The sequence below is a fragment of the Narcine bancroftii genome, chromosome 2, assembly GCF_036971445.1.
Source record: "Narcine bancroftii isolate sNarBan1 chromosome 2, sNarBan1.hap1, whole genome shotgun sequence".
NCBI classification, from domain to species: domain Eukaryota; kingdom Metazoa; phylum Chordata; class Chondrichthyes; order Torpediniformes; family Narcinidae; genus Narcine; species Narcine bancroftii.
In genome coordinates, this window is record NC_091470.1 from 244,641,225 (window position 1) to 244,665,096 (window position 23,872).

Sequence of the window (23,872 nt, forward strand, 5' to 3'; positions counted from 1 at the left end):
TTGTTTAATGTAAGTTTCCTTGTGTTTTGTCTCATTCTCTGTGTTCAGATTATTTTTCTCCAACTAAGTACATAGGCTCTAAATTTCTTTAACATATTCTGGTTTTTTTTCGTATTTTTCCCTCCTACAATGTTTGCCTTCATATTGTGTGTTCTGTGTCTTTTCATTAAATTACAAGTAGTAAAATGAGAGATTGGATCTATGAAATTGGTCATTAAGACAGAATGGCCCTATTTTGCACTCTAAATTCTTCATGCTCTGAGTTTCTCCATGACTTTTATATTTTGGACATTTCCATTTTCCTCTGTAACTGTCTGAAAGTCCAGGAGTACCCATGTGAGCATAATTGATTTCCACTGTTATTTCAGTGGAGCTACTAACTGGGCTACCCAATGAGTCCACTAGCAGTATGCTGACTTCTTATGGTGTTCCAAATGTTGCACTGGAATTCACCATATGTAACCTGCTCCGAAATCATTCATTCCAAAGAAGAGGAACAACTGGAGGGAAGAGAGTCAAGTTTCAGGTAATTCACATTCAAGAAATATTTAATTTAAATGCATTTATTTGCTTATGAATGCCTCCTGATGTTTTAATCATTTTATTGTATGATTAATTTTTAATTGTTTTTAATGTTGAGGACATTCACTAACATTGAATCTGTTTGACAGTGAGTTCTGCCTGGAAGTGTGCCTTGACCACCCATCAAGGCATTTCAGTAAGACTGACAATTTGAAGACACTGTGTTGTGCAGCGCTATGCCACTCAGATCAGAGGCAACTTGGTTCTTAAGGTAAGTATGGGTTTAGCAGGTAAATGAGCAATAAAGGTAGATGGTTTGCCACTATCAGGACATTATGAGTCATCATTTAATTCTTTTGACTGTGTACTTTATTTCCTGGTCCTGTTTTCAGTTATGAGTGGGTGCTCAGTAAATCTGTAACAATAACAGTCCTGTAGTATGAACTTAATTATGTACTTATGTACATTCAGCATCAATAGTCACCAGAGTTACATTAGCATCTCAATGTAGTCTAAAAATAAAACCACATATTATTAAAACAAGGGTTGTTCTCAGGGATCAAATATTGATAAATTATTTGTATTCCTTTATTATGGTCATTTTTAGAAACTCATTAACAAAATCTGTGAAGTCACTGCTTTACCAATCATTTGGTTTTAATTAGTTGATGAGTGTTAAATTACTCACAGGTGAGAATATAGATCAAGGTTTATTTGTAAAGTGTTAATGTTCTCATCCAAAAATTGTTGTCTCCCCATGGACAAAGTTAATTTTAACATTAAACTTGAACAGTACTGACTAGAACTTTGAAAAAGGGAGCAGCTTATTTTGCAAATTTTTGCTCAGTAATTACTGTAGTACCATCTCCTGCTCAAAGGACTATTAAAATCTCATACTTTTCAAACTTTGTCTACCTGATATCTGCAAGTTTCAAGAGAGTCACCATGACAACATCCCAGCAATATGCTGCATGGCGCCTGCAGGTGTTTATTTTTCCATCAGTGAATCCATACTTCCATTGAAGGCCTTGTTGGAAAATTAATTCTCTCACATCAATCACTCAACATGAGCAGTGATAATCAAGCACTATAAATCTGATTTGAGAATTTACCACTTTTTTTAGCAATTAATTTTAATTACCAACAAAGATGAAGAGTCATAAGTTGGAAGCCCAAACCTTATAAAATCTTTCTTATACTAACCAGAACTCAATGAAAAAGTGGCCACTTTTTTCCCCTCAAGGAAAGGAGATTACTGTATATATTATTTTCAACAGAATAGCACTACAGCTAATATGACAATACATTTAGAGGCAAATTGGTTTGCAAGCACAACGAAGACAAACATGTTTATCATTTGTTTTTCATTTCAAAATCTGAGTATTACCTATCTACAACATTAGTTTTATCCCAGAGTAGCAGATTAGTGTATGCCTCATTATTTTTCCATTCAATGTGAGGTTCAGATCCATGAACTTTGCATTCCTGAAAAAACAAGAGAAGAGGCTTTTTTATTCTAAGTGAGTTTCCAAATAAAATTCAGATACTGTGGGGACATTCAGCAGTCTAATAAACTATGCAAAAATAAACTTCTAGGCTACAATTGATTCTGGCTGAAAAAAGAAATTCCCTCCTAACATGATTATACCCTGATGATCCTCTCCTGCCTGTATCCGAGGATGATGTGTGGACTGCCTTCAGGAGAATAAATCCGACGAAAGCATCTGATCCGGATGGAGTACCCAGCCAAGTATTAAAAATCTATGCTGACCTACTTACCAATGTATTCACGGTTATCTTCAACATCTCACTCCATCAGGGCATGGTATCCACCTGTTTCAAAAATGCGTGATTTGTATCGGTTCCCAAGAAGAATGTGGCAATCAGTCTAAATGTTCATTAACCAGTGGCACTCACATCAACAGTGATGAAATGTTTTGAAAGGTTGGTGTTGAATCATATCAGCTCCTGTCTGAGCAGCAACATGGATCCAATCCAATTTGCCTACCATAGCACTGGCTCTACACAAAGCCCTGGAACACATGGACAGGAAAAATGCATACATCAGGATGTTCTTTATCAAGAACAGTTTGGTTTTCAACACCATCATCCTCTCAAAATTGATCAGAAAACTCGAAGAGCTGGGACTCAACACTCTGCTGTGTAATTGGATCCTTGATTTCCTCATTGAGGATTGGTAAGAACATCTTCTCCACAATCTCCCTCAAAACTGGAGCACTATAGGGCTGCATTCTTAGCCCCCTGCTTTACTCACTTTGCACCTATGACTGTGTGCCTCAGTACAACAACAATACTGACAACAAATTTGCTGACAATACCACAGTAGTGGGTTATTTGAAAAGGGCAATGAGTCAGCAGACAGGAGGGAGATTGAAAACGTGGCTGAATGGTACACTAACAACAACCTCGAAATCAGTGATATCAAAATCAAGGAGCTGATTGTTGACTTCAGGAAGGGAAAACTAGAGGTGTATGATACAGTGATCATTGGGGGTATCAGAGGTGGAGAGGAAGAGCAAACTTAAGTTCTTAGGAGTCACTATCTCAGAGTATCTTTCTTGGACCCAACACACTAATGGCATTGTGAAGAGAGCACATCAGCGCCTTTACTTCCTCAGGAGTTTGCAGAGGTTTGGTATGACTTTAGAAATTGGCAAATTTCTAAAGATGCTTGGTGGAAAGTGTGCTGACTGGCTGAATCACAGTCTGGTATGGGGACATCTGTACACCTGAGCAGAAAACCCTGCAAAAGCTAGTGGACACAGCCCAGAATATCACAGGCAAAACCCTCCCCACTGCTGAGTACATATACAGGGTGCGCTAGCATCAGAGAGCAGCAGCAATCATCCAAGACCCTTACCACCCAGCACATGCTCTGTTCTCGCTGCTGCCATAAGGAAAGACTCGCACCATCAGGTTCAGGAACAGCTGCTACCCCTCCAACATCAGACTACTCAAAAATAAATTTGATCAGGAACTCATTTAAAGACTCTTACTTTTGCCCTTTGTTCATCTTTTTCTCTCTGTATTGCACAATTAGTTTGGCTTCATTTCTTTATTTGTTTACTTTGTGTACAGTTTTGGGGTTTTTTTTGCACTACCAATAGAAAATTCTACCAGGTAATTCTAACTGGCCCGCAGGAAAAAGAATCTCAATGTTATTATGTGATGTCATATACGTACTCTTGACAAAAAAATCTGAATCTATTATTACAAGCTCCTGTTTTAGTAAAATAGGATTATCATAGTAAGGGATAGTATAGACAGGAGGGACTGAATGGTCACAGTTAACATTTAACATTTCACACAAGCACAACACAATTCACAGCCCAATGATACAATGGAAGAACTGAGGGAAGGCTTGTCACAGTCTGTTCCAGAATTCAATACGTTTACAGACATTGTCCAAGGGAGAACCATCCTGACTGCTGAAGAGAAAACAGATTTTTGAAGCAGCTTTTATGGTCAGCCATTTTTGTGAAAATTCAGTGCAAAGCATGCTCTATGAATGACTGGGCCTTTTTGGTGGATTGACCTGTGCCAGGAGGTGTCAGGAGGATCTTTTGATTGTGACTAACAGTGGAGGTCACTTGGAGAGACTGCTTCATTTTAAGTGTGACTAGCAGTGAAGTAACCAATGCCAGGAAGCTTTGTGAAGGCTGATCAGTTTGAGTCTTGCCAACAAAAAGAGCAAGAGTGTTATGACCACAGCTCGTGTGGATGGATATCTCTTCAAAGGCAAGTCAAGAAGAATTTGTGTGTTGGTAGCAGCCACAACTCCAGTTTTCCCATCAGTTCAACATTAATTCTGGGCATCAAATTTCATCATGCTTCAACATTGAATTTGAAAAACTGAACTTTGAGGTAACTTTCCAGATTTTGGCCTGGACTGTAATGGTCTGGGTATATCACACACTCACGTGCACACGCTCACGCACTCATACATACGAGAAACGTGCATAGCTGGGGATAGTTAAGGATAGCTGTGATGGTACACCACTGGCCTACTGCAGGGGCAACCTCTGTACCTGCAGAAGAGCATGGGGACAAAACAACACCTGGCCGGCTGTCAATCAGCCGACCTGAATAGATCAAACTCCACCCAGTCGGGTCTCAATCACCCTCCTGGATATAAGCCTGAACCGGCCCTTCGAAGACACTCTCAGAGTTTACAGCAGCTCTCCTCACAGCTGTCTCTGTGGAAGTTTATGTCGAATAAAGCCTGTTGTACAGTCTTTAGGTTTTGTGTGTTTGCTTCTGACCGATAGCGCACCACAATTTATTCGACATAAATTCTTAAAGCTGCTATGGAAAAGCTCCTGAGAGCTGGTAGCCTCAAAATCGACCCACGCCACCCGGAAGCACAAACACTCTTCAAGATCTGGAAGCGATCATCGAGCTCACGCCGATGACATCCTGAACTCCAAAAGAGGCTCGTCTTACTCCGATCAAAGCTGGGTCCCCAAGCCTTCCAGGCACTCAAAGACTGTACCAGGTACTCGGAAGTGAAGAACACCCTCGAGACCATGTATAAACCTCCCACTAATGTGGTCTTTGCAAGGTACCTCCTGAGTATCCGTGCCCAACTGCCCGGGGAGACGGCCGAGTTCTACCTGGGAGCCCTGTGTGAGTTGGCCTGATCTTGTCTGGCTGAACCCGGGGTAAATGAAAGGGAGGTTGAGAGGCTAATCAGAGACACCTATGTCTGAGAACCATCAGGCAGAAGCGGCTGGAGGATAATATCTACTCCCTGGCCAAAACAATGGAGGTAGTCCAAACCCTGGAGGCAGCAGCCTTGCACACTGAAGCCTTCGACTCCAGGCTTCCTCAGGCCTCCGCGTGGTCAGCACATTGGACTGCTGTGGCCCTAGATCAAGCTGAGAAAGAAAATATTGCCCAGCGCCCTTGTAAGTACTGTGGGTCCTGGTGTGGGTCTGATCATTGATCGTGCCAAAACTGCCCAGCCAAAAACCAGTTCTGTTCAAGATGTGGCAAGAAAGGCAACTTCGTCAAAGTATGCCTCTCAAAGCCAGCTGGCAGCTCAGCAGCCCTCTACGATATCCCCCCCCCTCACAATTCCTGCCATGTGTGATTGCTGGGCGACGCCATTCCCCCCCGCAGCCACTTCCAGCCTCCCCAGCCCTGGCAGCTCAACTTCTGGCCTTGCCAGCAATGATCACTGCGTGCGCACCATGTGCCTGGACCAGCCTTCGCTCTCGCCAGCACCACCTCCCGAAGACTACAACGACATCACTTCCAGTCTATGGAATGTCATCACTTCTGCCGGCCATGATGACATTGCCCTCACTGACAGCAAGCGGCATGATGTTACTTCCCCTGGCGCAACTAGAACAGCCGGGGAAGAAGGCCAGCCATGCCTCACCCTCCCACACGGCGCCACCATCTTGGGCCGGTCAGGCACGGGCGCCGCTGTCACAAAGGCCCTCCCAGGCCTCCAACGATGAAACATGGTCAACATGGGCACTGACAAGGCCACCCTACTGATGCACCCCACGCCTCCGGATGCCACTACACGCCGCACACCGTATCCCACGACCACAGAGAGCACCACCGGTCAACACTCACCTCTCCCAATGCCGGTAGAGGATACCAACAACCACAACTCATCTCAACCGTCGGGGAAAGATGACTCGGACCCCAAGATGGTCCTAGCAGCCACCACTCAGACCAGGAACATTCCCCATGACCTCGGGCACTCCATGATGGATGTAAAAATCAACCGGCAGGTAACAAAGTGCCTAATAAACAGTGGCAGCACCAAGAGTTTCATTCACCCGAGCATGGCCCACTCCCTAAAGCTAAAAATCCACCCCACCACCTTCTCTATCACCTTTGCCACCAAGAACTGGACTATCAATACCCTCGGGCGCTGCTCGAATGATCTGACTGTGGGGGGGAGACAGATACCGATTTCAGGTTCCTGGTCATGCCCAAACTCTGTGCCCCAGTCTTCCTGGGCTTAGACTTCCAATGCCACCTGCAGAGCATCGCCCACACCTTCGGGGGGCCCCTACGTCCTCTCACGCTCCACAGCGCGCCGTCCAGCCAGGCCTGGCTAACTTTCAGCCTCTCCATGCTGCACATCATCCCCCCCTGTGCTCTTCTCACACCTCATGCCAAACTGAAAGCCGATAGCTGCCAGAAGTAGGGGCTATTGCGCCGCGGACAGAGACTTCATCAGGGCAGAGGTGCAGTGGCTTCTGGTAGAAGTTGTCATAGAGCCCAAGTCCTAATAGTCAAAGGGGAAAGCAAGCCGAGGATGATCATGGATTACAGCCAGACCATCAACTGGTACACCCAGCTGGATGCCTACCCCTTACCGAGGATAGCCGAATGGTCAACGAGATAGCCCACTACCGGGTCTTCTCCACAACTGATCTGAAGTTGGCCTATCACCAACTTCCCATCCATCCATGGGACAAGCCCTATATCGCCTTTGAGATGGACAGGCATCTGTACCAGTTCCGTCAAGTTCTCTTTGAGGTCACAAATGGGGTCTCTGTCTTCCAGTGGGAGATGAATCGGATGGTAGACTGGCAAGCTAAAGGTGACTTTCCCGTACCTGGATAATGTCACCATTTGCGGTCACGACCAGCAGGACCACAATGCCAACTTGGAGAAATTTCTCCGGACGGCCCAGGAGCTGAACCTCACTTACATAAAAGAGAAGTGTGTGTTCAGCACCACTCATCTCGCCATCCTGGGGTACATCGTGGCATATGGTGTCATCAGTCCAGATCCAGAACAGATGCACCCATTAATGGAGCTGCCCCTCCACCATCCCCCCCCCCCCACCCACGTTCGAAGCCCTCCACAGGTGCTTTGACATTCTCTTACTACTCACAGTGGGTTCTCTGCTTCTCGGACAAAGTCCGCCCACTGGCCTAGGCCACAACTTTCCCGCTCCCAGCCGAGGTGCAGGCAACCTTCACGCGCATCAGGCAAGATGTCACAGATGCCACGATGCATGCTGTGGATGAGGACTCTCCTTTCCAGGTGAAGAGCGATGCCTCCGATCTAGCCCTCACCGCTACCCTCAACCAAGGAGGGGTGCCTGGTCGCCTTCTTCTCCAGGACCCTGCATGACTCCAAGCTAGGGCACTCCGCCATTCAAAAGGAGGCCCAGGCGATTGTGGAAGCAGTCTGTCACTGGCACCACTACCTGGCCAACAGGAGGTTCAACCTCCTCACTAACCAGCAGGCCGTGGCGTTCATGTTCAATACCACCCACAGGGGCAAGATCAAGAATGACAAGATCTTGCGCTGGGGAGTCGAGCTGGCGACATATAGCTATTACGTCCAGTATCGCCCGGGGAAGCTTAACGACTCCCCCGATGCCCTCTCCTGGACCTTGCGTCACTCCATGATGATCAGCTGCAGACACTGCACGAGTCCCTCTGCCACCTGGGCATCACCCACTTATACCATTTTATCAAGTCCAGGAACCTCCCGTACACCGTCAAGGACGTCAGGATCATGACCGAGGCGTGTTGGGTCTGTTCGGAATGCAAACCTCGCTTCTTCCACCCACCCCAAGCTCATGTCTTAAAGGCCACTCGGCCCTTCGAGTGCCTCAGCATGGAATTCAAAGGGCCCCTGCCTTCCACAAATGGAATGTCTATTTCCTCATGGTCATAGACAAGCACTCCCGCTTCCCTTTTGCTATCCTTTGCCCAGACACCTCCACGGCCACCATCATCAGGACACTGACACAGATCTTCACCATGCTTGACTACCCCGCATTTATCCACAGCGACCGGGGGTCTAGCTTCATGAGTGAGGAACTATACCAGTACCTGACAGCAAGCGGCATCGCGACTAGTCGCACGACTAGTTACAACCCAAGAGGGAATGGGCAAGTGGAACGTGAAAATGGGGTGATCTGGAAGCAGTTCTCCTGGCCTTTAAGTCAAAGGGGTGGTCCGTAGAATACTGGCAGGACACTCTTCCCGAGGCACTCCATGGCATTAGGTCACTCGTGTGCACGACTACCAATGAGACCCCTCACGAATGCCTGTTTTTGTTCCCCAGGAAATCGGTGACAGGAACGTCCCTCCCAGCATGGCACATGTCTCCGGGACTGGTGCTCCTGTGTAGACACATGTGGGCACATAAGGCCAAACTCCTGGTCAAGCAGGTGTTCCTCCTACACGCAAACCACAACTACGCCTATGTTAGGTTCAGCAGCAGCAGGGAGGACACCTTCTCAACCATGACCTGGCACCAGCAGAAGCATCCACCACAGCACAGCCTCCTCCAGTCCAGGACCACGCCAATCTGACACACACCCCCCCCAACCCCGGACAGCTATGGGGCACTCAAGACCTCGTTGGGCATCAAGGACTCACTACAACTGTGGGGGACAAACCTGCCCCCCCCCACCCATCCAATGCGACACACACACACCTCAACCCCCGGACCCCCCTGGCCACTCCTCCATGCCAGATGCTCCGGCCCCCACCCCCAGCCTCCACATACCCTCACCAACCAATGACCAGGAGCCAGTCCTGCGATGGTTGCAGAGACTCCAACGGCCACTGGACCGTCTCAATCTGTAATACTGTTTTGGAGCTCTTGACTGCAACTTCCCCCCCCCCAGGACAATTTTAAAGAAGGGAGTGAATGTGGTGGTACACACTGGCCTACTGCAGGGGGAAATCTCTGTACCTGAAGAAGAGGATGGGGACAAGACAACACCTGGCCGATTGTCAATCAGCTGACCTAAATAGACCAAACCACACCCAGTCGGGTGTCAATCACCCTCTGGGATATAAGCCTGAGCCGGCCCTTCGAAGACACTCTCAAAGTTTACAGCAGCTCTCCTCACAGCTGGCTCAGTGGAAGTTTATGTCGAATAAAGCCTGTTGTACAGTCTTTAGGTTTTGTGTGTTTGCTTCTGTCCGATAGCACACCACAACAGTTTAAGAGTTAAGACTATAGTTTAAGAAATAAATTGTGTTTTCAAATTAAACATTGTCTATTGCTGCTCATTACGCACGGTCATAACAATATGTTTAGGTCTCTGAAAAATACTGAAATATAAGTCTACATAAAGTTTAAGACTGGAATCCATTGTGCTTAGAAATGGAATAATAGTGGGCTTTTAAGCCCCTTGGGCCTCATCCATAATACAATCAAATAATGGCTGATCCATTTCCTAATTCCATCCATCTCAGTTCCTTAATTCCTTAATATTTCTATCTGGGAAATAAATATCAATTGAGCAATCATCTACTGTTTTTGTAGCTGAAAGTTTCGTACATCTCTGACTGCTTGAAAAGGCCTCTTCATGGTCTGAATTTGATTTGAATGATCATTTGTCTGATGCTTCCCACCAGAAGCATGCATTTCCCTTAATCTATCTTCTGGAGAATGCAGAACTGGTATCGTGTGATCTTTCCTCCTTACTTAACCCTTGGAACTCTGGAAATTGAAGAATCTGTCGTATATCCAGTATGCCAGTAATTTATTTTTCAGGTTGTGGTAAACCACTATATGTATGGTTACCTGTATGGACATGCTTCTTGGCTGATTGGACCTGTAGCTCCTCCCACAGAATCCGGAATAAAGACTGTCCCACAGCCCCCTCCCCAGTTCAGGGCAGTCGACCAGCATGGATGTGCCTCAATTCTATTGCTAATAAAACCCTATCAGTTTTACACAACTTCTAGTCTTTTGGAGTAATTGATGGTGCATCACAGGTTCATTGTCCAGGAGTATACACCAAATGTCAATTAGCTAGGGTTTTGCTCAACTGCGATAATTCCTCCCCTATTTACATTTTCAAACTCAAAATGTTTTAATTAATAGTTCTGGTCCCGGACCTCCATATTTTAGTAACCATGTACATGGCCACTAATTCTGCTTAAATCACAACTGTTACCAATTTTACATCTTTAAAAAATCTAGTCCTTTGAGTTTAACTTACCACTAACTTTATTAAATGCTTCCTGGAAGTCCACAAACCATATTTATGCATGCCCATTTCAACTCCTTTAACTTTAAAAATTGCAACTCTGTTCATAAGACAATGAAGACTTATTACAAATTCATGTTAGCTCTCTAATCAGCCAATTATCTTCCAAGTACTCATCACTCTATCCTATATAACATAATTCAACAACTTCCCTTGCAACAAATGTTAGCTGAACATATCTATAATTTCTAGGTTTTTCTAAATTATCTTAAATAATGTTATATTTCAGTTTTAAAATCTAATAGTAAAATTCTGGAATGATTTTTGAAGATTATAGCTAAAACATCTGTAGTTTCCTCCTTGACTCCCCTTTAAACCCTGGGGTGGAACTCAATAGGTTCTGGAGGTTTGTAAGTCTTTAGAGTGCCATTATATTTTTCTTAGATAGTTTTCTTGTTTATGTTAACTTTAGTGAGTGTCAATTTTTGATTCATTATCTCTCTCCTTTTCTTACACTGGGAATATGGACACCACATAATTATTTGAGAACTATTTCCTTGTTTTCACTTGCAATATTATCTACATCTGTTTCTAAAGATCCCACATATTTTAACAACTTTTTATCCTCCAAAATAATTTTTAAAATTGTATTCTGATAAATGTGATCCTCAATTTTTTGTACTTCATTTTTGAATCTAAGCTAAATGAAGATTTCCCAGCATTCATACAGATTCAAGGATTTTGTTTCTAACAAAAGGCTCAGGCCTGAAACAGTGATTGCTTATTATTTCCTATGGACGCTGTGTATCTTGCTGAGTTTCTCCAGCAATTTTGTGTATAGCAGTTTCTTTCCTGCTACAGCTACAAAATCTTTTATCCAAATTCTGAAACCCAAAACCTCCAAATGCCGAACATTTTTCCATGGATGTCATCTGCTCACCAAAGCACACATTTGACGCAAAGCATGACCCAACATGACCCACCCCTGTCTAGCGCCATGTATCAGTGCTCCTACCAGTCAGACGTGCTGGGGACCTGAGGTTTCTGCTTCTGCCTGGGAGCCCAAGGCGACTTCTTCAATGTGGATGATCACTGACACCTCCCAACTGTCATCACCAATCTTCGACACCTCCCAACCACTGCCGCTGATCCCCAATTATGGTCCCCACTCCTGCCCAGAATCCTGAGGCAACTTTGATATGGACAGCCGCCAGTCCCTGACAACTCCCAACCACCACCGCCGGTCCTCAGCAACCTTCCCCCATCCAATGCACCCCCTACCCCTGTCTAAAGACCCTTCTAGTTGGAGTGCGTCTTGTTTTGTGTGAATCTGAAATCAGCACAATTATTTAATGTACCACCATTACTATTATTCTATTATCCGAAAATTCCAAATTCTGCCAAGTGTCTGGTACCAAGGGTTTTGGATAAAAGATTCCGTATCTGTATCATCAAATGGACCTCTTTTTGGTAAAAGGTGATGTCTTTTCCCAGTTTTAACTGTACTTTTCGACATACTTGCTCTTTGTCCTTGTAAAACTATAACCTACCTCTTTGCCTAACTATAAACACTATACCCTGAACTTTTGGTTTACTATTGCACTGCCCACTGCACTTAAGTTTGAGTTGAGTTACCTAAACATCACACCCGTGTTACTGCAACAAATAAAAATTTCAGTGCATGTGCAAATTAAATTTACCTAAATGACAACAAACTCTCATATGTTTAATTCCCCCACAGTAACTAAATAAGATGTTGTAGCAAGTGGTGCAGTGAATAAAGCACAAAGAATGTTGTCTGTGAGCTGAACCAACAGAACTGTTCAATGGAATCTTCACAGGTGTTTAAATAATTGCAGTTAGCGTGCTATCGCAATCACCCGACCTCTGAAGTCACGCACCTCCCTGAGTTCTTTTTGGCCACCCCCCCCCCACCCCCACCATCAGGAACCTGATCCTGTGGGGACCCATAACTACGGCAGGGGTTTGATAATGAAGTGACATGGTTCAGCACATAACCACCCCCCCCCCCAACACCGACCCCAGAACTATGGTTCAGAGGTGACACTGCAATCTCGCCTATACGGCTAGAATGGGCTGGTGGACGACCCCTGCACTGGGGATATGCCCCCCCAAACCAGCTGATCTAGGTCCACATGTGCCGGCTTAAGACAATCTACCAAAAATGTTTCTTGCCTGCCACCAATGTCTATAACAAACGTGGAGACATCATTCAGTACCATCTTGAAAATACCTTCATATGGCGTGCATCCCTGTACAGGAATACATAAAGGCAGTCCTTGAGTTCAGCCAGAATGTATACCAGGTGATCGGGATAGGCACCAGTATACCTCCCTTAAGCGTGTGAGTTCTGAAGTGGGAGTTTCCTGCTGCCCATGTGCTGCTGGAATGAAATTCCCTGGGATCATTACGAGGGCTCTGTAAACCAATTCTGCAGAGGATGTAGCGAGATCTTTCTTTGGTGCGGTACGGATGCCTAAAAGAACCCATGGTTTTTATCTATCCAATCCGGTCCTTTAAGATGTGCAATGAGAGCCTTTATCATATGTCAGTGAAAACATTCCACTAAGCCATTGTTCTGGGGATGATAGGCCATTGACTGTGATGCATTTGCATGTCTAGCAACTGTGCAATTGTGGACCATAACCCAGACATAAACTGAGCTCTGTCAGAGGAAATTTGCATGGGTAGTCTGAAACACACTATCCAATTGGTGATGAGGGCTCTCACACAAGCTGAGATGGAGGTGTCGGACAGTGGAACAACCTATGGCCATCTCATGAACCTGTCTACTACTGTGAAGAGGTGAATAGTGCCCTTGTATGGGGGCAACAGGATGTGATCAAACATCCGGTGCGTGGGTGCAAAAACATGCAGTAGGACTTTCATGTGGCGCTGATCTTTTGAGGTCTGACATTGGATGTATGTCCTTGCCCAAGCACCGACTTGCTTGCGCAAGTTGTGCCACATGAATTTGCCTGCCACAAGCTTTGTTGTCATCCTAATCGAAAGGTGAGTCAAATTGTGTATGACGACAAACAGCTGACATTGACCCACCCCAGGTACAAAGGGCCTCAGTTGGCCAATGGATACATCACAAAGTAGGGAGGCATTTGCTGGACCAAAATCCTCCAATTTCAGTCCCAATATGGCAGTGCAATACACAGCTATTTCTTCATCTTCCTGCTGAGCTGCTGCCAAAACTGTGTAGTCTATACTGGGAGCAGGTGAATGGAGGGAAGTGATGGTGGTGTGGGATAGCGTGTCGGTAACTAGATTGTTCTTCCCAGTGATGTGCTTTATCGTAGTCGTAAACTTTAAAATGTAGGAGAGTCGTCTTTGTTGTCATGCTGACCATGGATCTGACATCTTGATGAAGGTGAAAGTCAACGGCTTATGATCCATGTAGACCGTGAACCCTCTGCCTCTAGGAAATAGTGAAAATGCCCTATGGCCAAGAAGAGGGCAAAGAGCTCCCTGTCAAAAGCACTGTACAACTAAAGAAAGCTAGGGGTTTCCAGACGCCGTGGATGAGCTGCTCAAGGACTTCGTCTACCACAGTGCCTGATGCATCCACTGTCAGTGCCATTGGTACATCAACCCTAAGGTGACGAGCATAGTGGCTTTAGCTAGCACTTTCTTGGCAGTCTTGAATGCGGCTGCAGCCTCGTCATTCCATTTCAGTTATTTGGGATGTCCAAATAAGAGTTTGAAAAGTGGCTGCATAACTTTGGCTGCAAGTGGCACAAAATGATGGTCAAAATTAATCGTGCCAACAAACTCCTGAACACCTTTAATGGTAGAAGGTCTTGGAAATTTGCAAATGGCCTCAACCTTGGAAGTAGTGGAACTGCACTGTGCTGACTGATGTAGTGACCAAGGAAATCGATAGATATGAGGCCAAAGTGGATTTTGGCCAAGTTGATCGCTAACCCATGGTCATCATGCTGCTGAGATAGTTGACAGAGATGGGCCCGGTGCTGCTGCTGTGAATGGCTGGCAATAAGAATGTCATCCAAATAAACGAATACAAAATCCAGGCCCCGTGTAACTGTGTCCATTAGGCATTGAAACGTCTGGGTTGTGTTTTTAAAACTGAAAGGCATACAGTGGAATTCAAATAGCCCAACCGGGGAAATCAAGGGAGTCTTAGGAATGTCATCCTGGTGGACTGGGATCTGATGGTACCTACGCTCCAGGTCAATTTTGGAGAAAATCTTTGTGCCGTGAAAGATCCCCATTTCCTCCATGTGTCGGAATTTGTCTTTAGCCAACCACAATTTATCCAGAGGTAACATGCACGATCGAGCTTGTAGGGGGTGTCCATGAGTCAGAATGTGGTGCCGTACTCCATGTTTCGGTTAGGCCGTTGAGAACTGAAAAGTAATAATGCTGGGGAATTCAGCTAGGATTCGAGGCGAGGTGTTGGCAACGCCACAGGACTCAAAAGTCTTTGAATTAACGAGGTGGTAACAAGAAGGGAGTGTGCTTGCAAAAAAAACTCAGCTCTCAGGAATGGCTTGATACATCAGCAATGGTGAAGGAACAACTGAACCGCGATGATCCAAAATTGAGTGGAATTGTCTGTGACCCGTACGTCTAGATGCTGCTGTTGTTGGCAGCCATGAGAGGAGGGCCAAAGGAGGGAAACACGCTAATCCTCCACTCCAGTGTTGACCAAGAACCGATGGCCCGAGAGTCGATCCCAGAGAAAAAGGAGGTTATTATTGCGGCCAGCCGTTGCAACCATTACCGTCGGCCAGCCTCAGTGTTTCCCGGATGCATGCGGGGAGACAGCAGCAGCGGGTTACAGCTTCCCATCTCTGATGGTAACAGCACCATTGCTCTTTGTCTGCGCTGCGTCTGGTTGAATCTGATGCTGTACCGCTATCTGGAGTGGGCAGGGTTTGTGCCTTTTGCCAAGGCTATGTGCCCAACTACTTAGTGTGCTACTCTACCATAGTGTGCCACAAATCATCAGCACAGGCTGCTAAGCGATGGGGGTCATTAAAGTCTTGATCTACAAGCAGCAAACAAATGTTTTCTGGCACTTGCTTGAGAAAAAATTGCTCAAAAACAGACAGGGTTTGTGTCCATCCATGAGCCTCAGCATCTCGTTCATTAGTTCGGAAGGAATGTGTCGCCCAGTCCATCCACATGGAGAAGTCGTGCTGCCCTGTTGCGTCGATAAAAGCTGAAAATATGTATTGATGGCTTTATACCTATTGTGGGCTGGAGGCTGGTGTAAGAAATCGACAATACGTCCCACAGTGTCTTTGTCCAGCGATGCAATGACATAGTAATTCTTTGTTGCGTCAGCAGTAATTGATGTAAATGAAACTGGGCCTCGGCCTGTTTGAACCAGGCCTGTGGCTGCGAGGTACAAAATACTGGAATTTTGGGCACAACGGCATTCTGCGCATCCATAATGGTGTCTAAAATGTCATTTGGACCATCGGGGTCACTAATATAGCAAGTGGTGCAGAGAGTAAAGCACCACAGAAGTTGTCTGTGAGCTGAACCAACAGAACTGTTTAATGGAATCTTTTCAGTTGTTTAAATAATTGCTATCACAATCACCCAACTTCTGAAGTCACGCACCTCCCAGAATTCTTTGTCCCCCCACCCCACCCCAGCCACTGGGAATTCCTTATCTTGTGGAGTCCTGCATCTATGTTCGCTGGTTTGATAATGGAGTGGCACAGTTCGCCACAATTTACGCCGTTTGCATTGTGATAGGCAGATAAAACTAATTATTTGTGCTACAAATTGTCTCAGACATTGCTACAGATATTTGAAGAAAGCAGAATTAAGCAGAGATTAAAAGAGACAGATTAGAGCTAGCATCATGAAATTTGTTGTTCTGCGGCAGCATCACAGTGCAAACATAAACCACTTTACAAAAAATAAATCAAAATAGTGCACGAAAATTCAGAGTAAGGCAATGTCTTTGGTTATTTAATAATTCAGAAATCTGATGGCAGCGGGGAAGAAGCTGTCCTTATGTTGCTGAGTGCTTGTCTTTAGAGTCCTGCACCTTTTTCCTGATTGTAGCAGAGCGAAGAAGACACTTCCTCTTGTAAATGTCCTTGATGGAGTGAAATCAGTTGCCCGTGATGTCACAGGCCTAGTTAGCAATCTCTGGAGTTTTTTCTTGTCCTGAACGTTCACACCTCCATATCAAGCATTGATGCAACAAGCCAGAATGTTATCCACAGTACACCTGTAGAGGTTTTCAAGAATTTTCAGTGACATACCAAATCTCCTCAAATTCATCGCAAAGTATAGCTGCTGGCGAGCCTTCTTCATGATAGCATCAACATGGAAGCTCCAGGACAGATCCTTGGAGATGCTGACATTCAGGAATTTGAAGTTCTGACCCTCTCCATTACAGAGCCCTCGATGAGGACTGGATCATGTTCTCCTGATTTCTGCCTGAAGTCCACAATCATCTCCTTGGTTTTGCTAATGTTGAGCACAAGGTTGTTGGTATGACACCATTCAATGAGCTGATCTATCTCCCTCCTGTACATTTCCTCATTGCCATTTGTGATATGTTCATCTCCATTACAGAAAATGCTGGAAATATTCAGCATATCGGACAATATCTGTACAAAGGGAAACAGAGTTAATCTTTTATCTTCAAAACCCTTTGTCAGAACTGGGAAAGAGGGTCTGACCTGTGTTTTGGCTTTCATTAAAGCTTTTTAATGCTTCATTCAAGGTTATTGAAGGAAGTGGAAATCAGGAAGAATGTTCTTTGTTCTTGAGTTCTGGAGGGTTCCATATTCTCAGGGGCTCAGGAGGCACTATGTGCAGACAATTAGTTGCATATAGGTCCATGGCAGGTGTGCAACTGCAAAGGCCTGAATTCAGTGCTCTAAGAAGTGTTCTGACTTAATTCAAGTGATCAGGGTAACTAAATGCATTTTAAAATTCCTTAATCTGTCATTGACCACAAGCTCAATTCAATGCAACTCATCATTCAGCAACTTCTAAGAATATATCAAACACCAGGCAATTAATTTCACAAGTTCAACCTACCTTTAGGTACTCAGAAGGTCTGCAAAGTGCCAGTCACGTTCTCAAAGATTTTGCATGCCCTTCATGGGCATATTTCCTTGTCTCATGCAGGAGAAGCATAAATATAGGGAGAAGGTATTAACAAAGTTGGAAAAGTGCCAACCTCACTGGAGCAAATATTGTTGGCCATTAATAGAAGCCCACTTACTGAACATGCTGTTACCAGTGAATGGATTAATAATGTGAAGGTATCCTCAAACCTAAACCACCTCACATTCCACATATCTCTCTTCCTTCAATTTCTTCTAATTTACAAGTTTTAGATGTTGTAATAATACATATGCAGTGCAAAAATGCATCCCCAACACCAGTGCATCTTTTGCACTTCTCGAATGCTTGAAAGAAAATTTGGTTGGGCAGTGGAGAGAATGATCTTGAAGACACAGATACATAGTTTCACATTTGCTGCTACCAGCTTTTACAATAATATGGTGCAAATCCTAGAAGATAGTTGAGAGGTAAAACTGCACGCAGAAATGTGAAGTAAAAGTGCATTGGAGGAAGAATGAGGCAAAGGTTACCTGAGGAAAAGAATGAGCCTGCAAATACATTCAACTAAAGAAGATTTAAATGAAGACTTCAATGGAGAGTAGAAAACTCACAGGGGAGCTTCAGAAACAGTTCTATGCATTCTGAAGCCTACCAGAAAATAGTGGTTATTTCTTGGAAATCCTTGTGTTCAGTCTCTCAGTGACAGAAATTTTTCCGTTTTATAAAAATTTAGACATACAGCACATTATCAGGCCTTTCTGGCCCACGATCCTATGCTGCCCCAAATACTCCAATTAATCTACAAACCTCCCCACCACCCACCCCCCCCCCCACGCCACTGTACATTTTTGAAGGGTGGGAAGAAATCATGCGCCCGGAGGAAACCCACACAGCCAGCGTTGGATTGTGCTCCCACTGCAGTCACTCCCATTCGTACATTTCATTCAATTATTGAACACCAAATTCACACCTGCTGAACATGCCAACTTGCTGCAAAGGCCACTAAAGCTAATTTTCCAGAGTCATCTACAAGTCTGCACAGGCTCAGCCTTCAGTTAGCTCTGTTTCAACCAATGGAGTTGTACTGCATGGAAGCACATGAAAGAGCAAAGGCACATGGGGTATTGCAATAAGGAATGCACAACAATTATTTCATTTGGGCTGGAATGCAGTGGGATCTTTTGTTTAAAAAATGCACATATTGTGATGGCTCTTTTGTGCATTGTGGACTAAAGGATTAAAGTATGTCTGGTGATAGAAGTTAAAGACTTTTTGTATGGGGAACTGGGCTTGAAATTGCTGGTAACTTACTAGAACAAATTATTTTTTGTACAGCTGTGCAGAAGCAAATTGTCCAGGTTGCAATCCTTCTTTATTTCCCTCCTCTTCTACTCTTATACTTCACTTACAACTCAGCTTTTGACAAGATTAGTAAGGCAAAGACTTTCCCACATTGCAAAGCCAAAAAAAGCAGATGCTGGAAATCGGGACCAAAAATAAAGAGAAAGTTGTATTCTCAGACAGCAACTGTGGAGAGACATACAAAGCATGGAAACAAGCCTTTTGGCTCAACTCATCCATGCTAACCAAGTTGTTTCCCTGAGGTGGTCACATTTGCCTGTTTTTGTCTAAATCTTTCCTATCCAGCTCCTATGAGGACAATGATCATAAGATGAGAAATATTTATACAAAGGTTCAAGCTGGTTTAGTTGAATCTGAAACCAGACTATTGAATCTGAATAAGGCAATCTTAAGAGACTCATTTACTTTGGTAGATTGGGAAATCACAATGTGATTTAAAAATGTCTAATTTTTAAAGAATTAATACATGATCTATGAGGGTAATATATCCCTTTAAGAGAAAAATAAACCAAATGAGGCTGAATATAGTATTTTATTGTAAGAAAATGCTTATAAACTAGTAAAGGCATAAAAACTTTCCCAATAATAGATACTTGGAGGAGCAGGTAGTGTTGAGGAAACAGGGAAGCTGCAGAAGAACTTAGACAGATTAGGAGAATGGGCAGAGAAGTGGCAACTGAAATATTATGTTGGAAAGTGTATGGTCATGCACTTTGGTAGAAAAAAAAAATAAATGAGCAGACTATTTTTTAAATGGGGAGAAAATTGAAAATACCCAGATGCAAAGGGACCTGGGAATCCTCATACAGGATAGCCTGATGGTAAATTTGAATGCTGAGTAAGGCAAATGCAATGCTGGCATTCATTTCAAGAGGAATAAAATATAAGGGCAGAGATGAGATGTTGAAGGCATTGGTGAGACCTCATGGAGTATTGTGAGCAGTTTTGTGCTCCTCGTTTAAGAAAGGATGAGCTGACGTTGGAGACGGTTCAGAGGAGGTTCACAAGGATGATTCTACATATGAAAGGGTTATCATATGAGGAGTGTTTGACGGCTCCTGGCCTGTACTCTTTAGAATTTAAGAGAATTCAGGGGTGGGGAGGGGGTTGGAGGTCTTATTGAAACATTTTAATATGGAAAGGTATGGATAGAGTAGATGTACAAAGGTAGCCTACCATGATGGGAGAGTCTAGGACAAGAAGGCACAATTTAAGAATTGAAAGGTGACCACTTAGAACCAAGATGCATTGGAATTTCTTCAGGCAGAGGATGGTAAATCTGTAGAAGTTGTTGCCACAGGAGATTGTGGAGGCTGTCGTTGGGTGTATGGGTCCACACATGGGTGGACCTCTCTTGAAGCCAGCACATCAAGATAACCATGAAAAAGGCACATTAATGCCTCTATTTCCAAAGAAGTCTGAGGAGATTTGACATGTTTCCAAATTCTCTAGCAAATGTCTGTGTACTGGCTTGTTGCATCTTGGCCTAGTTTGGAAACTCGAGTACCTAGGAATGCAAAAGGCTACAAAAGTGACAAACCTATTCAATTCCATCACAGACACTGACCCTCCTGTCCATTGAAAACATCAATGAGAGACGCTGCCTCAAGATGGCAGCAACATCATAAAGAATCCCCATCACCCTGGTCACGATCTCTTGTTGCTAACTTCGCGACGCATCTCTAGGTTCAATAGAAGTTTTTTTTTCAGTAGTTATCAGACCTTGAACCCCTCTATCCCTAACCCTACTCCAGTACTGTACCACCAAAAGATATATATGCATTGAAACATTACTTTTTTCTTACACTGTGTTTATTTATCTGTTCTTTTATATTTATGATCTCTTCCTGACCAAGCATATTATGGTAATTTAATTTATACTGTTGTAGTTGGTGTACTTGTTTGGCTGCAGAAAGTTAGAATTTTGGTGCATCTGTACATTGTACTATATTAATCACAATAAATTGGGAACTTTTAATAATTTAGTAAAGTGTTCTAAAATGTTGATAGGTAGGACACAGGGATACCTAGCAAGAAATATAATGTAGTAAAAGTTCTAGAAATATGTAAAACTGAAATAAAATAGCAAAAGTTAAGTGGGTCTCTTACAGATCAAGATGGTATAAATTATATTGGGGAATAAGGAAATGGCAGAAAAATTAAACTTTATATGAGAAGATACAGCACACTACTTCTGCAAAAATGTAAATGTAAAATAAAAAAACTCAAAGAAAATAGTTGTGGTAGAAAACTAGAACTGCAGAGATTAATCCAAAGGATGGGACTATATCTCAAGGTCTTGACCTTGATTATAGGATTTTTAAGGGGGTCTCTATAAAGATAATAGATGCATTGGTTGTCATATTCACAACTTTTGAAAGTAAGGAGAAAGAATAAGGATTGTAGACCAGTTAGCCTAGAATTTATCATTCAGGAAATGATATCAAGGCACTTGGAAAATACTAATAGGATTGGACAGAATCATCATGAATTTACAAAAGGAAAATCATGTTAGAAAAATTGCTCTTCTTTTTGACATTATAGCTAGAATAATAGATAAGAATGAACTCATGGATGTAGTGGATTGGACTTTGAGAACGCTTCGATAAAATACCAGACACATTCTTTCTTCATTGGCTTGGTTTCGCGGACGAAGATTTATGGAGGGGGTAAATTTCCACGTCAGCTGCAGGCTTGTTTGTGGCTGACAAGTCCGATGCGGGACAGGCAGACACGGTTGCAACGGTTGCAGGGGAAAATTGGTTGGTTGGGGTTGGGTGTTGGGTTTTTCCTCCTTTGCCTTTTGTCAGTGAGGTGTGCTCTGCGGTCTTCCTCAAAGGAGGTTGCTGCCCGCCGAACTGTGAGGTGCCAAGATGCACAGTTTGAGGCGATATCAGCCCATTGGCGGTGGTCAATGTGGCAGGCACCAGACACATAGTGGTTGGAGTAATGTACTACCATGGATTGAGGACTGGCTTGTGGATGGAAAATAGAGAGAAGGAATAAATCCGAATCATTTTCAATTTGGGAGACCAGTGGGGTGCTGCAGAGAGCCATAACGGTGTTTCATCTGTTCATCATCTGCATCGATGACTTGAACAAGAGTATAAAGTATCATTTGCTGATGATACTATTGGGATCAACTAAAGCTACTGATTATATTGCACTAGGTGACAGTGTGGACTGTGAAGACTATGTACAATGGCTTCAGAGAGATATAGACAGGCAAGATGATTAGACAAGTTTGTAGCAAGTGTAATACAGTGTGGGATATTTGAGGTAGAAAAATAGAAAGTGATTTTTAACATGTGAATTTGAAAAGTGTTCTAATACATAAATCACATGTAATTATAGGAAACAATTAGAAAGACATATGGTGTGTTAGTCTTTATTGCAAGAGGACTTGAAGTCCTAGTCCAATTATATAGCTTAAGTGAGCATCTGAAATAATGTACATTCGGCTGATCTCCTAATCAATAAAATGATGTACTCATGATAGATGGTGCACAGCAAAGGTCTGGACATTCGTTTTATGAGGAGAAATTAAACAATCTAGGCCTGGACTTTTTTGTGATTAGAATAATGAGAGGCGATCTTACTGATGAATCTATAAGAATCCTTGTGGGAGTGGGGTGGGGGAGTCAGTGTTTCTCTCATATCAACCGTCTAAGGTCAAGGTATCAGTAACAAAATAGGAGGTGAGCCATTTAGGATAGATGAAAAGATGCTTCAGAACAGAGTACTGATTTTTAGTTTACAGATTTAGATTTCAGATTTATTGTCAGAGTATATACATGACATTACCTACAACCCTGAGATTCCTTTATCCTACGGGCAAGGCAGAATTACCACTAACTGGTAGTGCAAAAATAAACTGTACACAGCGTAAACATGAAAACAAATAAGCTGTAAACAGATAATGAATGTAAACAAACTGAATGTGTAATACAGAGAGAAAAAAAAGAAAATCAATAAAGTGCTCAACAGTCCTTAAATGAGTCCCTGATTGAATTTGTTGTTGAGGAGTCAGATGGTGGAGGGGTAGCAGATCTTCCTGAACCTGATGGTCTGAGCCTTCTGGCACCTATACTTTCCTGATGGCAGCAGCGAGAACAATGTATGTGCTGGGTGGTGTGAGTCTTTGATGATTGCTGCTGCCCTCTGACAGTAGTCTTTCCTGTAGTGGAAAAGGTTTTCCCTGTGATGTCCTGGGCTGTGTCCACTACCTTTTGGAGGGCTTTACGCTCAGTTGTATTGGTGTTCCTATACCAGGCCATGATGCAGCCGGTCAGCACACTTTTCACCATACCTCTGTAAAAATTTGCCAGGGTTTCTGGTGTCAGACCAAACCTCTGCAAACTTTTGAGGAAGTAGATGTGCTGACATGGTTTCTTTGCAATGCCATTGGTGTGTTGGATCCAGGAAAAGATTCTCCAAGATAGTGATTCTTAAGAACTTGAATTTGCTCACCTTCTCTACCTCTGATCCTCCATTGATCACTGGATTGTATACCTCTAGCTTTCCTTTCCTGAAGTCAACAATCAGCTCCCTAGTTTTGGTGACATTGAGTACAAGGTTGTTGTTGGTGCATGGGGGTACAGGAAAGTGATGCTGAGATAAAAGATCTGCTTTGGTCTCATTCTACGCAGAGCAGGCATAGGGTGCTAAATGAACTAGTCTTGCTTCTGTTTCTTCACATTCTTATGGAATACAATTAACATAGCAAACAATTGAAAAAATAAAAACCTCATAATCGCCGAGAGGAATATTGATATTCTTTTGTATATGAGTCACTCATAGTTGGTTTACATATTTAGCAAATGTGAACTACAAGATGCATGACCTGTTGCCACCTAATGCCTGCACTAGAATTGACAGACAACATAGAAGCTCTTGGCCTATCTCTTCGACACATGTAGGCAATGGTATCCTTGC

The 23,872-nt window shown here is 43.6% G+C and overlaps 1 protein-coding gene across 19 annotated transcripts in view; it reads left to right on the top strand.

Moving 5' to 3' along the window:
* The window catches only part of sugct (succinyl-CoA:glutarate-CoA transferase), a 544,214-nt gene that overhangs the window by 405,326 nt on the left and 115,016 nt on the right, over window positions 1–23,872 (top strand). Inside the window, exon 15 of one of the 19 annotated variants that reach the window (XR_011352094.1) lies at window positions 672–793. The exons of 17 other annotated variants lie outside the window; for them this stretch is intronic. The gene's annotated coding sequence lies outside the window, so the exon portion shown is untranslated. Of the gene's footprint in view, window positions 1–671; window positions 794–23,872 lie in introns of those variants that run through there. One more of the 19 variants, XM_069920678.1, reaches the window with a different exon arrangement.